Source organism: Dromiciops gliroides, chromosome 6, assembly GCF_019393635.1.
Source record: "Dromiciops gliroides isolate mDroGli1 chromosome 6, mDroGli1.pri, whole genome shotgun sequence".
Taxonomy (NCBI): Eukaryota; Metazoa; Chordata; class Mammalia; order Microbiotheria; family Microbiotheriidae; genus Dromiciops; species Dromiciops gliroides.
Window position 1 is genome coordinate 31,922,195 of NC_057866.1, and position 12,551 is coordinate 31,934,745.

Sequence of the window (12,551 nt, forward strand, 5' to 3'; positions counted from 1 at the left end):
TTTGAAAACCTCTAAGTTTGGGCTCTGCTAATGATTTTACCCAGTAGGGAAAGAATGCATAAGTATCTTGTTAGGAATACAAAGAGTACTACTAAAAAAAAGACAGCAAGTTTACCCTCAGGAAGTTTAAAGTTAATTCAGAGAGGGTTGATAGGTATAGTCCAGTCCATGCTTTATTGCCTTGACAGAAGCCATTAAGAGAGGGTAGATCTCTGTGTAAAATATCAGACTTTATTTTAATTTAGTTTCCCAAGGCTCATTCGATATCAAACTCTTTGTACATTTGTAGTATTTGATAGTTCCTTAGAGTTTACTCTAGTGGAACTGGCCCTTGCGAGCACAATAAAACAAGCAAATCCATATTGAAAAGAAGGGCGCCAAACCTTATTGACTGATTGACAATTCCAAAGGCAATATTTAATATCCTAGGATTTATTCTTCTAGGGTTTAAATGTTATTGACATACCAGGCCCTAGATAAATAATAGGTGAGTGTATAAATGATTGAAACAAGAGATAATATGCAGAGTATTTAGAGGGTAATAGACCAGGTTAATTGGTGATTGGAGGTAGATCAAGGAGGAAGTTTAGAAGTGATTATAGGATTAAGAGGATACATGTATCAGGAAGTTTGAAGAATTTTTAGAGATAATGCAATGCATAAAAGCAATAAGGAGAAGAAAGTTAAAAAGGTGGTGGCTAATAAATTGTGTCCTCCTCCCCAATATAAATAACAAGATATGAGAAGTAAAAACAGAAATACAAAAGGAAGTGTCCCTATGAAGTTGTTGTTTATTTGCATATGAAATGGCCAGTAAACTATGAGAACTATCAGATATAATGGATTTCCTGGACTGGAATTCTTTAGGTAGAGTTGCTAGTCAACGAATCAATCAATCATTAAAAAGAGAGCTACAGGAAGGGGAACAAAGCCAGTGGAGGGAGAGTTCAGCTCTTGTGGAAACTTGGAGAGCATTTATTCTCCTTTTCCTTGTGCCTCTGGAGCAGAGTCATCAAACAAACTCAGGAACCAGATATCAGTGATTTTTTTCAAGTAAATGAAAATATAATAGAACAGAGATAATGTTACTTTGTGGTTTTCTAATTCTATGTGATATTCCAGTAATCCTTATGTTTAGTATAATGGCACCATTTCTATCGGAATTTTATTCTAATCATCTAGAACACTGTTCAGAAGGAAGAGATGACTCTCTCTTCATTCCCTTTAACAATGCTATCTTACAGCAGAACCACTTGGCATCTTTCCATGCATGGAGCACAGAGTTTATCTCCACAATTGAGTAGTAGTTGGCAAGATGAGTTTTCAAAAGCAAAGAACAGTACCCTAAGCCCAGATTTCAGTTGAGAACAAACCTGGAAATGGTAGAGACCATGCTTAAGCATTAGCTTAATGAGTTTATTTCAGGAGCAGGAACAGAGGTCCCAGTACGTCATCCATCATCAGAAAGCAGAATGACATAATAGACCATTAGAGACCTTGTGGAGTTTATAAGTAGTCTCTCCTTGCATGTGTGTGACATGGCCAGAAGTATGCCTTCCTACTTGTGAACAGTATGTGAATATTGTATCCCTGTTACTGCTAGATATAATTACAGGAAAGTGATTCCCACTTTTGTGGAAAAAATATTTTATTTCTGACTATGTTATTTTAGCAAATACCTTTGTTTTGAATTAATTCTTATCTTCTAGCTGACTATGAAAAGAGATAACACAGATGGGGGTTCATATGCTTTAATTTTAGGAGAATAAGGCAGCAGAACACCTTGAATTTAGAATAAGTTCCTTCAGCACCTAATTTGTAAGTGGTGGATGGAAGAATAATGTAGGTTTTTTTTGGGGGGGATTATAATTAGTAAAAAATTAAAACTAATAAAATAAACAAATGAGGAAACTGTCTTTATGTTATGACAAAAACCATGATATCGACAATACTTTTGTGTTCATTCCAAATACTCCAAATTCTAAGTAGGAAGACACACACACTCACACACACACACACACACACACACACAGACAAAGAGAGACAGAGACAGAGAGACAGTGACAGAAAGAGACAGTCAGAGAGAGACAGAGACAGAGGGACAGAGATAGACAGACGGGGGGAGGAGAGGAGACATTAACAGAGTTAGGGACAGACAGATAGTGAAAGAGAGAGAAAAAAGTATATAAAGAGAAACAGTGGAACAGAGTAAGTGAGAGAGACAGAGAGAGACAGGGACATAAAAATAAAGAAAACAGAGACAGAGAGACAGAAACAGAGATAGAAAGAGAGACAGTGACAGTGAGACAGAGAGACTGGAATTATAATCAGGAGAACCTTATTGAAATTTTGGTTCTGACACTAGCTGAGAGTATTTGTGTTTACTCTTGAACTTAGTGTCTGCATATGTAAAATGGGTGGAAGGATTAATAAGATTTGGATGGCCTACTATATAGAGCTTTGGGGAGGTAAGCACAATGGAAACCCTATAGCATTACAGAGATAGCTATGATTATGATTATAGATCATTCCAGCAGTCAAGGTGTATAATTGGTGCCATGAGACTTGAAGTATAAGAATATCCTTCTCCATTATTGGGGGGGGGGCACAGCAGGAGAAGGTTTTAAATGAACCCTATGGCAATGATCCTACAACAGGCGGGTTTATGGTGCCATAAAGGGAAGTGACCTGCTTCCATGGGAGCAGTGAAAGCTCCTTTAATCACAACCTGCTCTTTACCAATACAGACTCACTGGAAAGCAATTAGATGTGATGACAAGGTATTCAACAAAACACCTGTTCCCTCAAAATGGGAACAAACCATGGCACTAGAATGAAATGCTTTGCTTCTGCAACTGTGTGCTCATCACAAAGACAATTGTTTGAACCTCCAGTCCAGGAAATGAATTGTCCTTATTCGTGGCCTTATTCATTCATTAAATATTTATTAAGCCTATTATAATTATAATGATAATGATATCACATTGAATTTATTGATGCTATATTAAATATATCATCATACAATATGCAGTAACAGCTTGTCTCTGTAGAGACTTGAGGTAATTTCGCCTTTGGTGAGTGTGTTTCTTAATAGATTGAATGGCACTAGATAAACTGAAGGCATTTCAAACTCAAAATATGTAAAACAGAACTTGTTCTCACCCCTTTCCTCTGCGTTCTCTTCCCTCAAGTCCAATACAGCTATTTTTACATATGCATATATTTATAGATCTCTTGAGAGAGCTACATGTGTGTGTATACATGTTATTGTTCAGTTGTTTCAGTCCTACCAGACTCTCCATGATCCCACTTCGGTTTTTCTGGCAAAGTTCCTAGAGCATTTTGCCATTCCTTCTACATCTCATTTGACAGATGAGGAAACTGAGATAGGCAGGGTTAAGTGGCTTGACCAGGATCACAAAGCTAGTAAGTGTCTTAGGCCAGATTTGAACTCAGGAAGATGAGATTTCTTGACTCAAGGCCTGGCACTCAACTGTGCAATCTAGCTGCTCATCTATACACGCATATATGCACATACGTATTTATGTATATATACACATATCTGCAATGCACATTTGGATACATACATAAATATGTGTATATAGGTACATATGCACGTATGTATGTGAACACATGTGAACATATATGGATATATACACCTTTATAAAAGATTTAAATATAAATATATAGTTATCTAAATCCATAGATATAGAAGATATCTCTATAGAAATAATAATAGATGCAGAAATAGGCATGGAATACATGTTTATAGACCCCAGGTTAGCAACATCTGATATAGAAAGAGAGGTTGTCAACAGTGTCAGATGCTGCAGGGAGTTCAAGAATTTTGGGGAGTGAGAGAAGGTCAAGGTTACCCACTGGTAACCTTGGAGACTATCTCATTGAGGAATGAGGTCAGAATCCAGTTTAAAGGGGCTGAGATATAAGTAGAAAGTTATAAAAATTGCTTTTTTGAAGGAAGGTAAGCAGTTTGTTTTTTCAATTTTTTTCCATTTCCTTAGAATTTTATTTTCCCCCAATTACATGTAAAAACAATTTTAACATCCATTTTTAAAATTTGTGATCCAAATACTCTTCCTCCCTCTCTACCCCCCCTTAAGAACTCAAGCATTTCAATGTGTTATACATGTGTAGTCATGCAACACATTTCCATGTTAGTAAGATTGTGAAAGGAAACAGTTAAAAATTAACAAAAAGAATCTAAAAAAAAATATGGTTCAATCTATATTGACACCATCAGTTCTTTCTCTGTAGATGGATCGCAATTTTCATAAGTCCTTCAGAGGTGTCTTGGATCTTTGCATTGCTGAGAATAGCCACATCATTCACAGCTGATCATCTTACAATATTGCTGATACTTTGCATACAGTACATCTCACTTTGCATCAGCTCATTTAAGTCTTTCCAGGTTTTCTGAGAGCATCCTGTCATCATTTCACACTTACTATTGTTAACTGAATTTCCATCCATCATACTCCCTCCCCATGTCATTTATTCTCATGCACATTTTTTTGACAGCCAGTTTTGGTTTTTTTTTTTTTTATTTTTTGGTGGTGCAATGAGGGTTAAGTGACTTGCCTGGGGTCACAGAGCTAGTAAGTGTCAAGTGTCTGAGGCCAGATTTGAACTCAGGTCCTCCTGAATCCAGGGCTTGTGCTTTATCCACCTAGATACCCCCATGTCATTTATTCTCTATCTCCTTTCACTCTTTCTCTCCTCAATGGTGTTTTGCTTCTGATGACCCCCTCCCTCAATCTGCCCTCCCTTCTATCACTTCCCCACCCCATGTCCTTTGCCTCCTACTTTCCTGCAAGATAAGATACGTTACTGCAACCAATTGAGTGTGTATCTTATTCCATCCTTGAACCAATTCTGATGAGCGTGTTTCACCCCTTCCCCAGCACCTCCCCCAACTTCCCATCCACTATATAAGCTTTTTCTAGCTTCTTTTCTATGAGATACTTTACCCCTTTCCATCACTCCCTTTCACTTTCTCCCACTGCATTCCTCTCTCACCCCTTAATTTTATTTTTTGAAGATATCATCCCTTCATATACAATTCACACTTGTGCCCTCTTTCTAAATATACTCCATCCAGTTGCCCTAATAATGAGGAAATTCTTATGAGTTATGAGTATCATCTTCCCATGTAAGAATGTAAACAGTTTAAACTTTTAATATCCCTTATGATTTATTTTTCCTGTTTATCTTTTTTTGATTCTCTAAAGCCTTTGGAAATCAAATTTTCTGTTCAGCTCAGATCTTTTCATCAAGAATGCCTGAGGGGCAGCTAGGTGGCTCAGTGGATAAAGCACTGGCCCTGGATTCAGGAGGACCTGAGTTCAAATTCGGCCTCAGATACTTGACACTTACTAGCTGTGTGACCCTGGGCAAGTAACTTAACCCTCATTGCCCCACAAAAGCAAACAAACAAACAAACAAACAACAACAACAAAAGAATGCCTCTCTTTCATTAAATTTGCCTTTTTCCCCTGATGGATTATACTCAGTTTTGCTAGGTAGGTAATTCTTGGTTGTAATTCCAGTTCCTTTGCCCTCTGGATATCATATCCCAAGCCCTCTGATCCTTTAATGCAGAAACTGCTAAATCCTTTGTTATCCTGAATGTGCTTCCACAATACTTGAATTGTTATTTTCTGGATACTTTTAATATTTTTTCATGACCTGGGAACTCTGGAATATGGATATAATTTTACCGGGAATTTTAATTTTGGGATCTCTTTCAGGAGGTGATTGGTGAATTCTTTCAATTTTTATTTTATTTTCTGGTTCTAGAGCATCAGGACAATTTTCCCTGACAATTTCTTTGAAGATCATGTCTAGGCTCTATTTTTTGGATCATGGCTTTCAGACAGACAAACAATTTTCTTTTATTAAAATTTGTAATAAAGTATTTTATTTTTTTCCTGTTACATATAAACATAGTTCTCAACTTTTGTTTATACACACTTTCCAATTTCAGATTTTTCTCCCTCCCTCCCCTCCCTCCCCCCTCCCCTAGACAGCAGGTAATCCAATATAGGTTTTATACACACACACACACACACACACATACATACATATATATATATATATATATATATATAACATTAACAATATATACATACATAATAACATTAAACATATTTCTGCATTAGTCATGTTATAAGAGAAAAATCAGAGCAATGACAAACAACCTCAAAATAGAAAAACAACAGCACCAAAGACACAAGAAATAGTATGGTTCATTCAGAATCTATACTCCACAGTTCTTTTTTTTTTTTTCCTGGATTTGGAAATCCTCTTCTATCATGAGTTCCCTGGAACTCTTCTGTACCATTGCATTGGTGAGAAGAATATAGTCCATCAGAGTAGATTAACACACAATGTTGGTGATACTGTGTACAATGTTCTTCTGGTTCTGGTCATCTCACTCATCATCAGCTCATGCAAGACCCTCCAGGTTTCTCTGAACCCCTTGTGCTCATTGTTTCTTACAGCACAATAGTATTCCATTACATTCATATACCACAACTTGTCCAGCCATTCCCCAATTGATGGGCATCCCCTCAACTTCCAATTCCTTGCCACCACGTAAAGAGCAGCTATAAATAATTTTGTACATGTGGGTCCCTCTCCCCTTTCCATTATCCATTTGGGAAAAAGACCCAAAAGTGGTAATGCTGGTTCAAAGGGTATGCACAGCTTTATCGCCCTTTGGGCATAATTCCAAATTGCTCTCCAGTATGGTTGGATCAGTTCACAGCTCCACCAACAATGCATTAGTGTTCCAATTTTTCCACAGCTTCTCCAACATTTATTATTTTCCTTTTTTGTCATTTTAGCCAATCTGATAGGTGGACAATTTTCAAATTATCTCTCCTGCATCTATTTTCCAAGTCAGTTGTTTTTCCAATGATATATTTCACACTGCCTTCTATTTTTTTTCATTCTTTTGGTTTTGTTTTATTGTTTCTTGATTTCTCATAAAATCATTAGCTTCTATTTGCTCAATCCTAATTTTTAAGAACTTATTTTCTTCAGAGAGATTTTATACCTCCTTTTTCATTTGGCCTATTTGGTTTTTCAAGATATTCTTTTCATCACTGGCTTTTTGTACCTCTTTTACCATTTGGTGTAGTCTGTTTTTTAAGGTGTTATTTTATTCAGTATTTTTTGTGTCTCCTTTACCAAGTTGTTGATTTTTTCATGATTTTCTTGCATCAGTCTAATTTCTCTTTCCATTTTTCCCCTTTACCTCTCTTACTTTATTTTCAAAGTCATTTTTGAGCCTTTCTATGGCCTGAGATCAATTCATATTTTTCTTTGAAGTTTTAGATGTAGGAGCTTTGACTTTGTTATCTTCTTCAGACAGTATTTTTATCTTCCTTGTCACCATAGAAACTTTCTGTGGTCAGCATTTTGTTGTTGTTGTTGTTGTTTTTTTTTTTCTGTTTGCTCATTTTCACAACCTATTTCATGACTTCTAACTTTTTGTTAAAATGTGGCACTGCTTCCAGGGTGGAAGGTGCACTGTCCCAAGCTTGAGGAGATTTGTCCACCTGTTTTCAGAAATACTTCTAGAAATTTCTAAGTGTTTAGTTCTACCAAGATTGTATGATTTAAGGAGAAGTATGTTTACTATTTTCCTGGCCTGTGCTCTGGTCTGCAAGCAACTACAGGCCTGCTTTTCTGCCCTGTAGCTCTGAGCAGTATTCCCCTTCACTGTGGCTGCAAGCTCTTGTGTGCTTGTGCTCATCCCCCACCTGGGACTCCCACCCAAGACTATGACCTGGATCTGAGTATGAGCAAAACAACAGAGTCCTGCCTCAGTGTTAGCAAAGCAATCCCTGTAATCTCCTTTAGGCCAACTCTTTGACCCCTTTATCATCTGTGGACTGAGTTCCAGTAGCAATTGCTGCCCTGATGATTGAGAGGCTCTCAAGGCCTGCTCCTGGTTTGCTGTGGCTGGTGTTGGGGCTGTACTGGTGTTAGGTCTTTGCAAGGCTACACAGTACTCTCACCCTGGTACAGCAGACCTTTCCTGCCAATCTAAATTGTCTTTGGCTGGAAAATTATTTCACCCTGACTTTTTGTGCGTTTTAATGCTCCAGGAATTGTCTTATGGCATTATTTGAAGGTATTTGGAAGGGTCTTGGGGAGAGCTCAGTCAAGTCACTGCCTTTCCTCTGCCATCTTGGCTCCAGAAAAAAACACAATTATTTTAGATGGTCAAAACCAATTCCAGAATAAGGACTAATAGAAGTAAATACTATGTGTGATTATTGGATATGTAGCTTGATAAGTTTTTGATTCTGAAAAATGGGAACAAGGAAAATTTAAGACATTGTTGGCTCTATCAATACTCCTTTTTAGAGAAAATTCTGATTCAAAAACATTGCCATGAAACAGAAGTCAAGGAGACCAGATAATAGATCAGTAAGTAAATATTTGATCTCATTACAACACAGAAGACATGGAAGTGAGAGTCACATTGCTTATATGGCACAAACTCCTTTACAAAATGATACGTAGGGGGATGACAAAGAATTATAAACAGTATTTCCTTACAGAACAGCAAAGTGCAATTAAGGGGGAAAAATTAAGAAAACAAATAAGGAAATTAAGCAAATTAAGGGAAAAACAGTTCAGAAATATTAAAAAGTATATCCATTGAGTCTAAAAACACATGGAGTATTTTTCACCATTGGTACCCAAATTCTGCAAAGAAAGGTCAGACAAATTTACTCTTCCTTTTTCAGAGCCACACTTGGATATTATAATTACCTACTGTTCAATCTTGTTGATGAAACAGGGTTCCAGATTTAGAGGTATAAGTGACCTTTGAGTTCATGTAATATCACCCCCTCACTTTACAGAAAAGGATCCTGACAGTAAGATAGACCTTAAGTGATTTCCTAAGGTCAAACAGTAAGTATTGATGATGATACCTAATGGTTATATGCTTGCAGGCACTTTACAATTATTATCTCATTTGATCCTCAATAAAATCCGAGAAGGTAGGTGTTATTATTATGATCACCATTTTTTAAATGAGGAAACTGAGACAAACAGGGTTAAGTGACTTTCCTAGGGTCACACAGCTAGTAAATAACTGAGTCCAGATTTGAACTCAAGTCTTCCTGACTCAAGACCCAGGGTTATCCACGTTGTCTTCTAGATGCAACCCACAAATAATTATTGAAATGTTTCATAGAAAACAGTTTTGTTTGTACTTAGGCAAGTTGTTATTTAGTCATATCCTACTCTTCATGACACTATTTGGGGTTTTCTTGGGAAACATACTGGAGTGGTTTGCCATTCCTTCTCCAACTCATTTTATATATAAAACAACTGAGGCAAACAGGAACAAATGACTTTTCCTGAGTCACAGAGCTAGAAAGTGTCTGAGGTCAAATGTGAACTCACAGAGATGAGTCTTCCTGACTCCAGGCCTGGCACTGTATCCATTGTACCACCTAGCTGCTCACTTATATACCATTTTCCATTTTCATTGCTTTAGAAAGTGTAGGCTGAATATTTCTTTTCACACAGAACGTTGCAGGACTTTCATCAAGTGCCAAAGCTATACAAAGCCAGGTCACCAAGGTGCACAATCTCCCCAAAGATATTAACCTAATCATCTACAATGCAAGATAATAATGGATGAAAAATTCATAGTACCTGATCGTGACATGTGATTGGATGGGCAATCTATTGAATTCATTCCTCTGTGCATCAGGTTTATGTGGGCATTACACACGGAAAATGAGCTAGGTCCAGAAAGTAATAGGAAAGAGATGAGACTGAGTTGTGATCGCAACTTGAATATTATTTTTCATTATTCCAAGATTAAAAAGCCTTTCTAATGGCAACTACAAATGCTCAAAACTGACTGCAATGGTAGTAGCAGGGATAGCTGCACAAACATTAGAAGAAGCCAGAGTTCTTAGCTGCCCCCTCAATTTCCTCTTAGTAGATGGGTTTTTCCTCAACTGCAGATAAAACTTGCCCTTCTTTTCATGCTGGGGATTCAGACAAGGAACAAGGAATATATTTTCTTCTTTTTAAATACAAGGTTAAAAAGATGAAAAAAACACACACACACATACATACATATACATATATATACATATACACACATATACACATATATACACACACATATATGTATGTATATGTATATATATGTGTATATATATCTATACATCTATCTATAGCTATAGCTATATATATATCTATAGCTATCTATATCTATATCTATATCTATATCTATATCTATATCTATATCTATATCTATATCTATATCTATATCTATATCTATATCTATATCTATATCTATATCTATATCTATATCTATATCTTTTTTATGTGTTTCCAGGAAAACAAATTAAGGTTCTTCAGTGTTTGTTCAAATTATTTTCAAGTGGACATAAAGTGATGAAACTTCCTTTTTACATTTTACACTAATAAATGTGAACTTTATGAAGTCTAAGGGGGCAAGGAAACCGCCAATCACAGGATAAATGTTTAAAGCTCTTTTTATTGTTTTGCAGCTGGTGCCCTTTGCTGAAGGATATTTCCTGTATTCCTCTGCTGGAAAAGCAGAATAAAAACATTTCATTTTAAGGAAGCAATTAGAAACACATCTGTTGTTCCAGGACTTTCATATTAAAAGCATGTCCACACAGACAATGTAAATTAAAAAAAAAAGTCTTCAGTGTGCAAAGTGAAAGATTATAGTTGGATCGTTATGCTGAGTTTGGGAGTAATGGTTGCATGTACTTTGTACATTTAATTATTATTTAATTCTTTTTTATAGTAACGGTTTTTATAATACTACTCCACTCCACAAAACCCTTTCTTTCCATAAGTAAAACCATGTTTAAGAAACTGTCAGCAAAACAGCTGAATCTGAGGGTGTATAAAGCACTCTGTACCTACAATTTCTCATATCCGTTCATCAGAGAGTATTACAATCTATCATCTGTACTCTGAAGACTACGATCATTAATTGCAATTCGTAATAATTGAACAATATGCCTCCACATTGCCATTAGTTTCAATGCACTGATGGTATACATGATCGTGGTTATCTTGAACCAATAGAGTCTAGTCTGGAGACAGCATAGAAAGAGATAGAGATAAAGGTAGAGGTAGAGGTAGAGGTAGAGGTAGAGATAGAGATAGAGAGATAGAGAGATAGAGAGAGATAGAGAGATAGAGATTGGCATTACTGAGACTTCTCCAGGGTTCTGACTGCATTATCCCAGGTGGATATAACTTAATCCGTGACCAGCAGAACATCACAAGTAGGTGGATAGGAAAAGAAGCTTGATATTAGCTGTAGCAAACACGATGTCAACAGCATATTTAAAAGAGAATTCAGAAAGTGGCAAAAACAAAGAGATAGTCCATGACAGTGTTGAAAAACTGACGGAAGAGACAGAATTGGAGAACACGGACTCAAATCAGAATAAGTATGAAGAAGATAGACTTTTTTATTGGACTATTTTTGATTCTCATTTCTTTGAGTATTTATAGAAGGGGAGATCAGGAAAATTCCAGAATTATCTCCTCTTAACCTTTGCCTCTCAGAATTCCTAGCTCCCCTCATAGTTCAGCTTGAACCCCCTCTCCTATACAGGACCTTTCTTGATCCCCAGCTACTAGTGATTTCACCCAGAATGTTATCATGCATTTATTTAAATTATGTTTTCTTTATATTTAAATGTACATGCACATGCACATATATAACATTTATGTATCCCACACCTGTTTTTCCAGAGTCAATGTAAATTCTTTGACACTACGTTAGGAAGTAACAAAATGAGGGTTGATTACCTCCCAAAACTCTAACTAACAGGTATTAGTGATTAAAGTTGACCACAACCATTTGGATTTCAGAGGATTGGGGAAGGTGCATAAATGTCAGGTTATGAGGACATGACAATACAAAGGGATTTAATATTTCTGTATAATGGAAATGAAATGTTTGTAGATGTTGAAGAGGTTAAAGGAAGGACCACCCTTGTGGATTGCTGATGTGGGATGGTGGTACAGGTTATGTTAAGTACAAAGGTTGACAAACTGGGATACCAGGGTGTTTGAGGATACATTAACACATATATTAAAGTCTTCAAGTATAAGGACAGGGGTTGGGATTAGAAGAAAGAATGCATAGGTCATCTCCTGAACTCCTTGAGACAGGAGAAGGAAAGAGTTGGGGAAGAGGAACATGCCACTCATTTGCTGACAGACAATGGACAGAAGATGCAGCAGAAGTCATATATTTTTTCTGGCATGACTAATGTTAGAAATTATTTTGATTGAGCACTCAAATTGGGGCAGCTAGGGGACACAGTAGATACAATAGTTGGTCAGGAGACAGGATGACCCCAGTTCAAATCTGACCTCATGCATTTATTAGCTCTGTGTCACTTAGTAAGTTACTTAACCTCTTATTCCCCATCTCCTCATCTGTAAAATGGGGACTTTAATAGCACAACTCTCAGAGTTGTTGTGATGAT